This window comes from Mobula birostris, chromosome X (assembly GCF_030028105.1).
Source record: "Mobula birostris isolate sMobBir1 chromosome X, sMobBir1.hap1, whole genome shotgun sequence".
NCBI classification, from domain to species: domain Eukaryota; kingdom Metazoa; phylum Chordata; class Chondrichthyes; order Myliobatiformes; family Myliobatidae; genus Mobula; species Mobula birostris.
Genome location: NC_092402.1, coordinates 38160590 through 38173906, shown reverse-complemented (window position 1 = coordinate 38173906; position 13317 = coordinate 38160590).

Below are 13317 nucleotides of genomic sequence, written 5' to 3'. Positions count from 1 at the left end.
TATCTGTGCCAAGTGCCAGTGAGGCCAGAACTAGGAAGTTCATACAGTTTAACACATGGCTAAGGAGTTGGTGTAGGAGGGAGGGTTCCAGATTTTTTGCGTCATTGGGCTTTCTTCCAGAGAAGGCAGTACAGAAGAGGCAGTTTGCACCTGAACTAATATCCTTGCAGGAAGGTTTGCTAGTGCTGCATGGGGTGGGGGGGGGGGGTGGAACAAGGGGGTTTAAACTAGAGTTACAGGGGGATGGGAACGGGAGTACCAGAACGGTTAGTGGAGAGGTTGTGGAGACAGATGATGTTAAGACCTCAGACAAAGTCAGGAACCAAAAGGTTGAGCATGGTGCGACTAGTGTTCAGAGCTGCGAATATTTAAATGCAAGAAGTATTGTAGGAAATGCAGATGAACTCAGGGCATTATCAACACATGGAATTCTGATATTGTAGCCATTAGTAAGGCTTGGTTACAGGAGGGGCAGGGCCGTCAACTCAATACCCCGGGGTTCTGTTGTTTTAGATGTGACAGAGTGGAGGGATTAAAGGAGGAAGGGTGGCGCGACTAGTCAGGAAAATGTTACGGCAGTGCTCAGTCAGGACAGACTGGAGAACTCAATTAGTGAAACATTATGGGTGGAACTGAGAAGTAAGAAAGGTATGACCACGTTAATGGGGCTATATTACAGACCACCTAACAGTCCGCGAGACATAGCAGAACAAATTTGTAGAGAGGTTACAGACTGTTACAAGAAACATAAAGTTGTTATAGTAGGTGATTTTAATGTTCCACATATTGACTGGGACACCCATACTGTAAAAGGACTAGATGGGATAGAGTTTGTCAAATGTGTTCAGGGAGGTTTCCTTAATCAGTACATAGAAGTCCCAATGAGACCATGTGTGATACTTCATCTGCTATTAGGGAAAGAGGCAGGGCAGGTAACAAAAGTTTGTGTAGGGGAACACTTTGCATCTGGTGATCACAGTGCCATAAGTTTCAAAGTAAATATGCAAAAAGATAGGTCTGATCTGCAGGTTGAGATTCTAAATTGGAGAAAGGCCAATTTTGGTGGTATCAGAAACGATCTGGCAAATCCAGATTGGGACAGGTTGTTTTCTGGCAAAGGTGTACTTGGTAAATGGGAAGCCTTCAAAAATGAAATTTTGAGAGCATAAAGTTTGCATTTGCCTGTCGGAATAAAAGATAAAGATAACAGGTGTAGGGGACCTTGGCTTTCAAGAGATATTGAGGCGCTGGATAAAAGGAAAAAGGAGGTGCATAGCAGCTATAGGCAGGTAGGGACAAATGAGGTGCTTATGGAGTACAAGAGATTTAAGAGAGCACTTAAGAAAAATATCAGGAAGGCTAAAATAAGGCATGAGGTTGCCTTAGCGGACAAGGTAAAGGAGAGTCCTGAGGGATATTACCAGTATGCTAAGAGCAAAAGGATTGCAAGGGATAAAATTGGTCCTCTGGAAGACCAGAATAGTAATCCATGTGTGGGGCTAAAAGAGATAGCGAAGAGCTTAAATGGATTTTTTGCATCTGTTTTTACTCAGGAGACAGACACAGTCTATAGAAGTGAGGCAAAGCGGCATCAACTTCATGGACTCTACAGATTACCGATGAGGAGGTGTTTGCTGTCCTGAAGCAAATTAGGATGGAAATCCCCAGGACCTAACATGGTGGTCCCTCGGACCCTACGGGAAGCAAGTGCAGAAATTTAAATCATTCTTAGCAACAGGTGAGGTACTGGAGGATTGGAGGATAGCCAATGCTGTTTAAGAAAGGCTCTAAAAATAAACCAGGAAATTATAGACTGGTGAGCCTGACATCAGTAGTGGTAAAGTTATTGGAAGGTGTTCTAAGGGGCCAGATTAGATTAGATTATTGAGGACACGCAGTCCTCTTTTATTGTCATTTAGCAATGCATGCATTAAGAAATGATACAACATTCCTCCGGTGTGATATCACAGAAACACAGGACAGACCAAGACTGAGAAACTAACAAAAACCACATAATTATAACATATAGTTACAACAGTGCAACAATACCATAATTTGATGAAGAACAGGCCATGGCACAGTAAAAAATTTCAAAGTCTCTCAAGTGTCCCACATCTCACGCAGACGGGAGAAGGAAGAAAACTCTCCCTGCCATGCCCGACCACAGTCTGACTCTGAGTCGTCTGAAAACTTTGAGCCTCCGATCAGCCCTCCGACACCGAGTACCGAGCACCATCTCTATCCGAACGCTTCGACCTCAGCCTCAGTCGCCAGCAGCAGGCAAAGCCGGGGATTTTGGGGCCTTCCCTCTGGAAGATTCTCGATCGCACAGTAACAACGGCAGCGAACCGGCATTTCAGAAATTTCTCCAGATGTTCCTCTGTGCTTTCACATCTGTCTCCATCAAATCAGAATTGTCCACAGTCTATATTAATATGAGTATTAATATAGACATGGACTGATTACAGATACTCAGCATGGCTTCGTGCATGGAAGGTTGTGTCTAACCAATCCTACGGTGTTTTTCGTGGAAGTTACCAGGAAAGTTGATGAAGACAAGGCAATGGATGTGATCTACATAGACTTTAGTAAGGCACTTGACAAGATCCCACATGGGAGGTTGATTAAAAAGGTTCAATTGCATAACATTCAAGATGAGGTAGTAAATTAGATTAGACATTGGCTTTGTAGGAGAAGCTAGAGAGTGGTAGTAGATAGTTGCCTGGAGTCTCGTGACTAGTAGAGTGCCAGAGAGAATGGTGCTGGGTCCATTGTTGTTTGTCATCTTTATCAATGATCTGGATGATTGAGTGGTTAACTGGATCCAGCAATTTTGCAAACGACACCAAGATTGGGGGTGCAGTGGATAATGAGGAAGACTATTAACGGGATCTGGACCAGCTGAAAAAAATGGCAGATGCAATTTAATGGAGACAAGTGGGAGTTGTTGTACTTTGGTAGGACTAACCAGGGAAGGTCTTACACAGTGAAGGGTAGGGCACTGAGTAGTGTGGTAGAACAGAGGGATCTGTGAATACAGATCTATAATTCATTGAAATTGGCGGCACAGGTAGATAGGGTCATAAAGAAAACTTTTGGAACATTAGCCTTCATAAATCAAAGTATTGAGTACAAGAGATGAGATGTTGAAGTTGTAGAAGACATTAGTGAGGCCTAATTTGGAGTAGAATGTGCAGTTTTGGTCACCTACTACAGGAAAGATGTAAATAAGGTTGAAAGAGTACAGAGAAAAATTTACAAAGATGTTGTTGGGACATGAGTTATAAAGAAAGATTGAATAGGTTAGGACTTTATTCCTTGGAATGTAGAAGGCTGAGATGAGATTTGATAAAGGTATACAAAAATATGAGGGCTATAGATAGGGTAAATGCTAACAGGCTTTTTTCACTGAGGTTGAATGGGAATACAACTGAAAGTCATGGGTTAAGGATGAAAGATGAAAAGTTTAAGGGGAACTTCTTCCTTCAGAGATGTGAGAGTGTGGAATGAGCTGCCAGTGCAAGTAGTGCATGCAATTTCGATTTCAACATTTAAAAGAAGTTTGGGTAAGTACATGAATGGCAGGGGTATGGACAACTATGGTCCGGTTGCAGGTCAATGGGTGTAGGCAGTTTAAATGGTTCGGCATGGACTAGATGGGCTGAACGGCTTGCTTCTGTGCTGTATTTTTCTATGACTCTATTCACTGAAAAAGACTGATGCTGATGGAATTGCTAACCTGCTGGAGACATAACTGTGTAGGAAGGCCAGAAAGATCTTTCAGTGGAGCAGCCAAGCATTATTGGCTGTTCAGGGGATCTCTACTGGAGTCCGCATAGTTTCTGAGTGCCTGTAGATTAGGGACACCTGCATTGCTACCACATCCCTGTGTCTGCTCTGTTCTATCATCTGGACTGCAGGAAAAGTAGACTAACCCTCTGTCCTTCAGTAAAGAGTTTTGATAGTCTTCCTAATAACACTATGTGTCATAAACCATGATCTGTTGGACTTTCGATTATCTTGAAGCTGGGAAGTTGAGAGCATTGATGACTGTGAGGCAATCTATTTAGATTTACGAGGTGGCTGTAAAATAGATCTCAGGGAGGAGTGTTTTGGTGGAGTCTAATTGGCATCGACATTGCTACTCAGACAAGAGTGGATAAGGTCTTGGTTTACAAAGTCCTCCCATTCATCTTCCTACATGAACCCATTGCTGTCATTTCAGAAACTAAATTGTGACATGGGGAGGAAATCTTGTCGCTGATTGATGTTGAATCAGCTGATTGAAAAGTATATAAAGACCAAGCATTTGGAGGACACAACACAATCAGCAGTGCACTGACAATGTCTCCTCACATGGTGACGAAACGTTTGCAAGTAAATTGCCAAGATCGGAGAATAACTCAACCCAACCCGAGCTATTATTTCCAACAGGCTAGTAGTCTTTTGAGTTCAGAACTGCAGTTGGGGGTATCAAAGAGGGCTTGAGCAGTGTGTAGTATAACCAATAAGGCTGGCAAAGATCATACTTTGAATAGGACTGGTCTTTTGAGAAGCATGGATCCAGGTAAACAGTATTAGTAAAAGCTCTTTGCTCTACAAGTATTACAAGAACTAAGATTTTAGGCAGATGAAATTGTAAATAGCAATCAAAGACTCAAAGAAGATTCCACTATCGTTAACATCATTGCAGTGTCAGGTCTATATTTTGAGTGCGAATGAAAGTTCTAAATGTACATGGGGTGATTGATAAGTTTGTGGCCTAAGGTAGAAGGAGTCAATTTTAGAAAACCTAGCACATTTACTTTTCCTACATTTACACACTTAGTCCAGTGGTCGTGGAGCATACGGATTCCTCCTTTGTAGAAGTCGGCGTCTTGGACCTCCAGAAAGTGGTCCACAGCAGGGGTGATTGATAAGTTCATGGCCTAAGGTAAAAGGAGATGAGCTATTAACTTCAAACTTTCTGCATTTTCACTCAAAGAGTTGAACTGCACGTGCATGTAACAAGAGCTGTATTACTCATCTCCTTCTACCTTAGGCCATGAACTTATCAATCACCCCTGCTGTGGACCACTTCTACAGAGAAGGGATCCGTATGCTCCACGAGCGTTGGACTAAGTGTGTACATGTAGGAGGGGACGATGTTGAAAAATGAATGTGCTAGTTTTTCTAAAATTGACTCCTTCTACCTTAGTCCACAAACTTATCAATCACTCCTCGTAAGTCCCTCCTGGCACTAACAGAACTGGAAATAGTTCAAATTTTGCACAATGAATTAAACCGATTTCAAATGCATAGTATTCTTCTGTTCAGAACCAGGCCAAGGAAGGATAAATAGCAAATAATGTGTGCCTTTCAGTTTAAATCAGGACCATCAGCAAAGATCGAGCACGTCCAATAGAATGAATGGCTAAATGACTGATTCTTAGACAGATGACTAATACTTCGATGAGACTTTGGCTATTGAGTTTATTATTAACAAAATATTGCAGGTGAGGAATACAAAGAACAGTTATCAAGATTCTGGGCTATACTGTAATAGTCTGTCAACTGCTGATGAAATGCTTGGAGGTTTGGCAGTTTCAAAGGTCATATTTATTGAGGCACTATGTTCCAAAAGGCGAGAGTTATTGAGGTCATTCACAGTGCAGCCCTAAAGACGCACTGCTCTATAGATATTGCCATAACATGTTATCAATAAGATAACGGTATATTTATTAAACATACAACCATACAGTTTACCAGGCAAATTCCAGATGTAGAATAAGTATAAAGTTCGTTGACTTTAGATAGACAATCACAATAATTCTATATTATTCATTCTACTCTTCATTTGCCTGGTATGGAAACACCAATGCCCTTGTACAGAAAAGCCGACAAAAAGTAGTGGATATGCCCCAGTCCATCACAGGTAAAGCCCTCCACACCATTGAGCATATGGTGTGCTGTTACAGAAAAGCAGCATCCACCTCCATCATAGAGAAACCCCACCTTCGAGTTTATGCTCTCTTCTCGCTGCCGCCATCAGGAAGAAGGTTAAGAAGCCTCAGGACTCACACCACCAGGTTCAGAAACAGTTATTACCCCTCAATCATCAGGCCCTTGAACCAGTGGGAATAATTTCATTCAACTTCACTCGCCCCATCACTGAACTGTTCCCACGACATATAGATTCACTTCCAAGGACTCTTCATCGCATGTTCTTGATACTTTTTGTTTATTTATTTATTTATTTTTCTTCTTCTCTTTCTTTTTGTATTTGCACGGTTTGTTATTTTTGTTTTGCACACTGGTTGTTTGTCCATCCTGTTGGGTGTGGTCTTTCATTGATTCTATTGTGTTTCTTGTACTTACTGTGATTGCCCACAAGAAAATGAATCTCAGGGTTGTATATGGTGACATATATGTTCTTTGATAATAAATTTACTTTGAATAGAACAGATACTATAAAGTCAAGATTCATTAAGTAAGTAGATCAATGTCAAATTGTACACTTTTAAAATTCTTAAAGTCAGAATTGGCACCAGGAAACATGCCTTTGAAAATAAATCCAATCAAATGTTCATAAAATAGATTGCATACAATTAAGTATATGGGATAGTTTTAAGGATTTCTTTCTGATACATTAACATGAATAAAATTACTGCAAATCATGTTTCCATCTTCAACTAGATAAACGTGTTTCTTGCAAACTTAGGTTAACTCCATTGGCTGTTGCATGTTTTAGATATGATTAAGGTTTCTTAATGAATCAGTAAAAAATGTTTGTCTTAGAAATGGTAACTATGAAACTAACAGATTGTAATAGAGTTATCATTCACTTAATGCTCCATAGGGAAAGACGTTCTTGCCATTTATAACTCAAGCCCCATCGATGTGATTGTCCTTTAGCAGCCTTCTCAATTCAGATTGATTGGAGATGGACAAGGTTGCCAGCATAATCCACATACTGTGAATGAATTTAAAAGATCAAGTTCAGAAAATCATTATTTTTCAGGATTTTAGGTCTGGATTCATGTAGCAGCATTTTGGCATTTATCATTGACCAAGTACAATGGTCAATCTTAACTATCTATTCTCAAAGAATTCTTCTTTGCTGTGTTGCCTTACTGTCCCATAATAAACTTATATCCAGTCATAAGATTATGTGTAAAATTAAAATAATGTGTCTATTTACTTTGTTGTGAATAACATTATGAGGGGCACAGATAGGTGGATGTGCACAGTCTTTTTCCCAGGGCGGGTGAGAGATTTAATAGGAACCCAAGGGACAACTTTCTCAGAAAGTGGTCAGTATATGGAATGATGTTCTAGAGGCAGGTATATTAACAACATTTGGGAATGGCGAGGGTGGAGCGCCGCAGGAGGGGTGTGGGACCAGGTGGCAGAGAAGGAGTGCCAGGGGCGGGGAATAGCGCGGGTACAGACACACCCAGCCCTGAGACACCAGGCAAGGCCATTTCTCTCCAAACGAATTGGTTTATTGACGATTACAGAATGTCTCTCTGGTGCTTCCCACTCCCTCCACTCTCCCCTCTCCCTTTCCCTTTTTCCAACCATGATTCCCCTCTTCCTGTCCCCTTCCCACTCTCAGTCCACAATAGAGACCGATATCAGAATAAGATTTATCATCAGTCACATATGTTTCCTATGGTGGGAGAGTCTAAGACCTGAGGACTCAGCCCCAAAATAGAGGGTATCCTTTTAGAATGGAGGTGAGGAGGAATTTCTTTAGGCAAAGAGTGCTGAATCTATGAAATTCTTTGCCTCAGGCGGCTGTGGAGGCCAAGTCTTTATGTAGATTTAAGGCAGATATTGATAGATTCTTGATTGGTCAGGGCATGAAGGGATATGGGAAGAAGGCAGGAGATTGGGGCTGAGAGGAAAATTGGATCAGCCATGATGAGCAGACCCGATGGGCCAAATGGCCTAATTCTGCTCCTATATCTTATAGTCTTATATGTCATGATTTTTTTTCCCGGCAGCAGTACAGTGCAATACATAAAATTACTACAGTACTGTGCAAAAGTCTTAGCACCGTGGTTATATAATATGTGCCTAAGACTTTTGCACAGTACTCTATATACCAATGTTTTGGAGCTATGAGTGAAATATAGGAAAGGCAAGTTTGTAAAACACAGCAAACAGCATGGATTCCATTTGTACAGAAAAAAAGATATGGTAGAATCTGGTTCAAAATGCACCTGCAAAGAATTTGGAGTTCATAGCGTAATTTTCTTAATGTACAAATAACTCCTAAAATCTTTCTTGCATCCATGTTGGTTTAAGATGGCACTACTGAAGGTGAGTGACAGCTTTACTGGTAGCTTGAAAGGCAAGAAATTTGATTAAAAACATTATTAATAACATCGTTTCTGAAGTAAATTGTGGTAAACTATCACTGCAAACAATAAAGAGGTGAGTGAAGGCGAATCAAATTTGAGGGATGAGCTGTGCTAGTGCATTGCAAAATCCACACAGATGGAGTTGGAGTGAGCAATTCAGAGAGGAGCAGTTGAGGCAGAAGAGTTTGATGTCTGTCCAACTAACCTGGGTGCGAGGTTGAATCGCTGTAAGCACTGAGCCAATTTGGAGAGGTCGAGAATGGCTTCGGGCCGGACAGCGAGGTCTAGGCCCAGAGCGAATCGCTGGGCGGCATGGTCTAGGCCAGTAGAGTTTCACTGCAGCTGGGCCCGGGTCCTAATGTGAGGCACGATCCGCTGTTTGGACAATTTAAACGCCAGCCTAGATAGACTGGAAAGGCAGGGTGTCGGGCCAAGTTCGCTCGCTCTCCCGCAATATTCACTCCTCTCTCCATTGCACAGTGGCTGCGAGACTGCTCCGGCTGCTGTGCTCCGTGTCTGCGAGCTTCGCGGCGACTTGTCCCACTAATATGATGAACTGAGACCGAGGCTTGGGACTACTCCAGACTGCTCCGCAGATTTGGATCTAAGAACACAATTTGGTTCAGAACGCTGTTGCTCACTTCTATTGTTTGCATGGTTTGTGTTTTTCTCCCTCTTTCTCTGCACATTTGGTGTTGGTCTTTGTTTTGTTTTAATTGGGTTATTTGGGTTTCTTGCTTTGTGGCTGCCTGCAAGCAGACAAATATCAAGGTTGTATAATTTATACATTCTTTGAGAATGCCTGTACTTTGAATCTTTGTATGTTCATAGATTTGGGCATATTTTTAGCAGTAGTACCATCTACTGCAAAAAGCTGGACAATTCTGGTTCTCCATTGCAGGAAGGATGTGAAGGCTTTGGAGAAGGTACAGAAGAGGTCCACTAGGATGCTGATTGATTAGAAGATATTAGCTATAAACAGAGATTAGGCAAACTTTGATTGTTTTCTTGGGAGCGCTGGAGGCGGAAGTTCCTTGGTCTTACTGATGTTGAGGGCACGGTTGTTGTTGTGACACCACTCAAACAACATGTAGAAAGCTGCAGTGATCACATCCTAATTCAGTGCCTCACTGTCACTTGCCACCTTGGCAAAAGCAGCATTTGGTCCAGACCTGAATTGAGTCCCATGGCAAAACATTATTTACTTTCTTACCCCAGCAGCTGTTTTCTCTCAACTTCATGGTATTCTTGTATTATTGTACTAGTGTTCTGTGAACAAGGTACGAGTCATCCCACCCTGCAAAAAGTCATTTCAGGGAGGTAGCACCATCAATTTGCGGGAGACTTCTGGGAGAGATGGGATGTCTGCAATAGAGTAGCTCCTTAGCAGCTGGCCAGCTAGTTTAAATAACGTTAGCTATGCTAATGAACGAATGACACCTGTTAAACTCACCTCAACATGTCTTTTACAGTCTTAACCCACCATGGGCAATAGAAAAGTCACTGTTGCAAACAGTGCAGCGAGCAACACTGTCATTATTTTTGACCCCTATTAGGCAGGGGTACACTTTAGTGTAGTCTGGGGTGACGTACGTTTTATATTTTCTTTTGTTTTGGAACACTCTGCCATGGTGCGCTCTCGCTCGCACTCTCTCTCTTGTGGTCGCTCGCGTGCTCTGTTGCGCTCTCGCTTGCTTTCTCTCGCGCGCTCTCTCTCTCCCGTTCACGTGCTCTCGCTTGCTTTCTCTCTCACTCTCTCGCGCTCTCGCTTGCTTTCTCTCTCGCACTCTCTCGCGCTCTCGCTTGCTTTCTCTCGCGCGGTCTCTCTCAAAAAAATTGATTTCCGTGATATTGTATATAATTTGCGGGCATCAGGGAGCCACTATTCATATGTGGGAGACTCCCGGAACTTCCGGGAGAGGTGGGATGTCTGTGGTACTTTAAGCTTCTCACTTTCTTCCCAGCTTGGGCATATTGCAATAGGAATAAGCTCTGCATTCTGCTAATGTTGGGAAACTCACAGGTAATGTTGAAAAAGGCTTTTTACAACCTTTGTGATTATTTTTGTAAATCTCACAAATTTAGTAATATTTATTCTGGGTCTCCCAATTAGGTGATGAGCTAGACAAAGCACTAAAAATGGGTGAATTCAGCTCCTCTATTTTGCTGCTTTAAACATTGTGGAGAAAATAAAACATTGTGGACATCTATTCAATAAGGTATTCTTAAAGTTACTAGTAACCAAGGAAATGAAGTCTTCAGAGATTTGCTGGCTAATGCAAGAGGGCATAATTTTAAGGTGAGTGGAGGAAAGTATAGGGGTGATGTCAGAGGTATGTTCTTTGCACGGAGAGAGGAATGCTCTGCTGGGTTTGGTAGAGGCAGATACATTAGGGGCATTTAAGAAACCCTTAGATAGGCACATGGATGATAGATAAATGGAGGGTTATGCAGAAAGGATGGGTTTGATCAATCTTAGAGTAGGTTAAAAAGTCGGCCCAACAACGTGTGCCAAAGGGCCTGTACTGTGCTATAATGTTCTACGTTCTATATGTTAAGACAGGTGCATAAACCGTGAATTCCTGTCATCCGCTATCCCAAAAGTTAGTTTAAATTAGACTTGCTAACTTGCTTTACCCGAACATTCACTGATGTAGTGCTTTCTGTCACTATTCAGGATTGATTTGTTTTATGAGCAATACAATACTTATGTTCACCATTTTTTTTTCCATTCAGAAACCTTACTTCAGCTGCATTAAGCAAAAGGGTTAAGGCTGAATTGCTTTGGATGTTCAACTGTTCAAAGTTGTCAGTCCATGGCAACTTCTAAAAAGGCAGGTATGATTATTTCTTCATGTGTCTTGTGTACACTCGCCCATTCCAGTACTCAAAATTACAGACAATCCTTTTTGGGAGTGCTACCCAAATTCATAAGAGAGTCTTCCTTAGCTCTTTCAAACTAATCTACGGATTACATTTTCCATGGTTTTTAGGTCTCTAGTTTATCCTGCAAATCCTTCTTCAAAACATCAACCCAGACAAATGTCAAAGCAGTAAACTAGTTGGCCATAGTGCATCAGGCAAGTGATATATTTGTTTTCAAAAGAAATTCCTTTATTCTGTGATGAAGAAGGTTTAGAATGATAAAGTGCAGAGGTGTGATGGAGTGGCAGGATAGTAGATATATCTGAGCAGCAGTTTTCAGCTCTCACTTTACCACTACGTTGCCACAACTACTGCTAATTAGTCGGGCTCACTAGTTGCATGTTTTCCTGATATGATGTATTGGTCTTTTGTAACAGCAAATGCAAAGATTTATGGGCTGTAGAAAATACTAATAGGCTACTCTTCAAGATGCCAAAGCTTATGTTGTTGATGGTATTTGCTAAGGCTTGTATGCTTGTGTACATGATTGAAAGTATCGGACTAAAGGTAATACATCAACGTTTCAGAAAGAGCTTCACCTTCTATATGCCACAGTCTGTCCGGATATACAAGCTGAGGGAAGCAAGACACCGTGACTCTGATTCATTCTGACTGAGACAAAACCCTTCGAATATTTTACCACCCTATTATGCTGAAAAGTTGCATTCAGGTACTGCAAGTAAAATGCCTTGTGATAAATTAACCCAAGCTACATGACCATGAATTGTGCAACCCCGCGGCAGTTTGATGCTTTGATATGTGAGGCACTGGAAGGTGCAAGTAAAGGTTGTTTTCATTTGAACTTTGCACCTTGAATGTGACAGCACTGTGAGTTTGGCAAATGTGAATATTAAATACAAAATAGACTGATAACATTTCATATCAAAGAATCTAAAGGTAACTTCTTGGTAGTGTTGGATTTTTTTTAACATTAGCAGAGTTCTTCAAAAGAGGCACTTTCTTTCAAAGCTGCTCTAGTGTCCTGCAGTGTTTAGCTGGCCGTTGAGATTCAAGACGTACTGCCATCCCTTGAGATGATGCTTTGATGCATCTAATAACTCAAATACTCTTTGTACTCCCCAAATCAGTTGCACAATTTTGCCTCTTACCCAAAGATTCTCTTTCACATTGACACAAGAAACTACCGATGCTAGAATGTGGATCAGGCTTTGACCTGCGATGTGGACAATCTCTTTCTTCTCACACATGCTGCTCGACCTGCCGAGTTCGTCCAGCAGATCGCTTGGCATTCTCTTTTGCATCTCCACCTCAGTACTTCTGCCCCACCAAAAGTCCAACCTCTGCCAAGTCAATTTCCCCATCACTCATTCACCATGCAGATTTTGCTAGATCTGTCAACTTTTTTTGACATTTCAGTTTGATATTTCAAAAGTTTTCATAAATGAGTTGCTGTTCCCTTAAAAAATGGAGGCACAAGAGATTCTGCAGACACTGGAAATCTGGAACAACACACAAAAGACTCAGCAGGTCAGGCAGCTTCTGTGGAGGGAAATGAGCAGTCAATGTTTCGGGCCAAGACTATTTATCAGGTCTGGAAAGATAGAGGACTGGTACCAGAACAAAAGGATGGTGGGGAGTGGAAGGAGAGGAGCACATGCTGGCAGGTGATTGGTGATTCCAGGTGAGAGAGAAAGGTAGGTAGACAAGTAAAGAGGGAATGGGTGGACTAAAGAGAAGCTAGTTGGTAATAGATGAAAGAGGCTAAACCTGAACAAGATGAAATCTGATTGGAGAGGACAATTCAAATTCTTATCATGTCCTTGGCAAAGCCTAAAACATTTTGCATTAAAATGACTTGGAAATTCAATTTGATTATGTAGGTAAAAATTAGTGGTTAATTTATGCACAGGAGTTTCTATAATTTAGAATTTGCGCATGGGGTTGGAGAGACAAAGACTCCCCAGATATCACTAAACCTATCAACAATTTGTCTATATCTGTATGAATCAGGTTAAAGTGTTTCCCCAAGAACAGTGAAATATAAATCCTTGTAAATTCCTGTTCTCAAAAAGTAAATGAGATA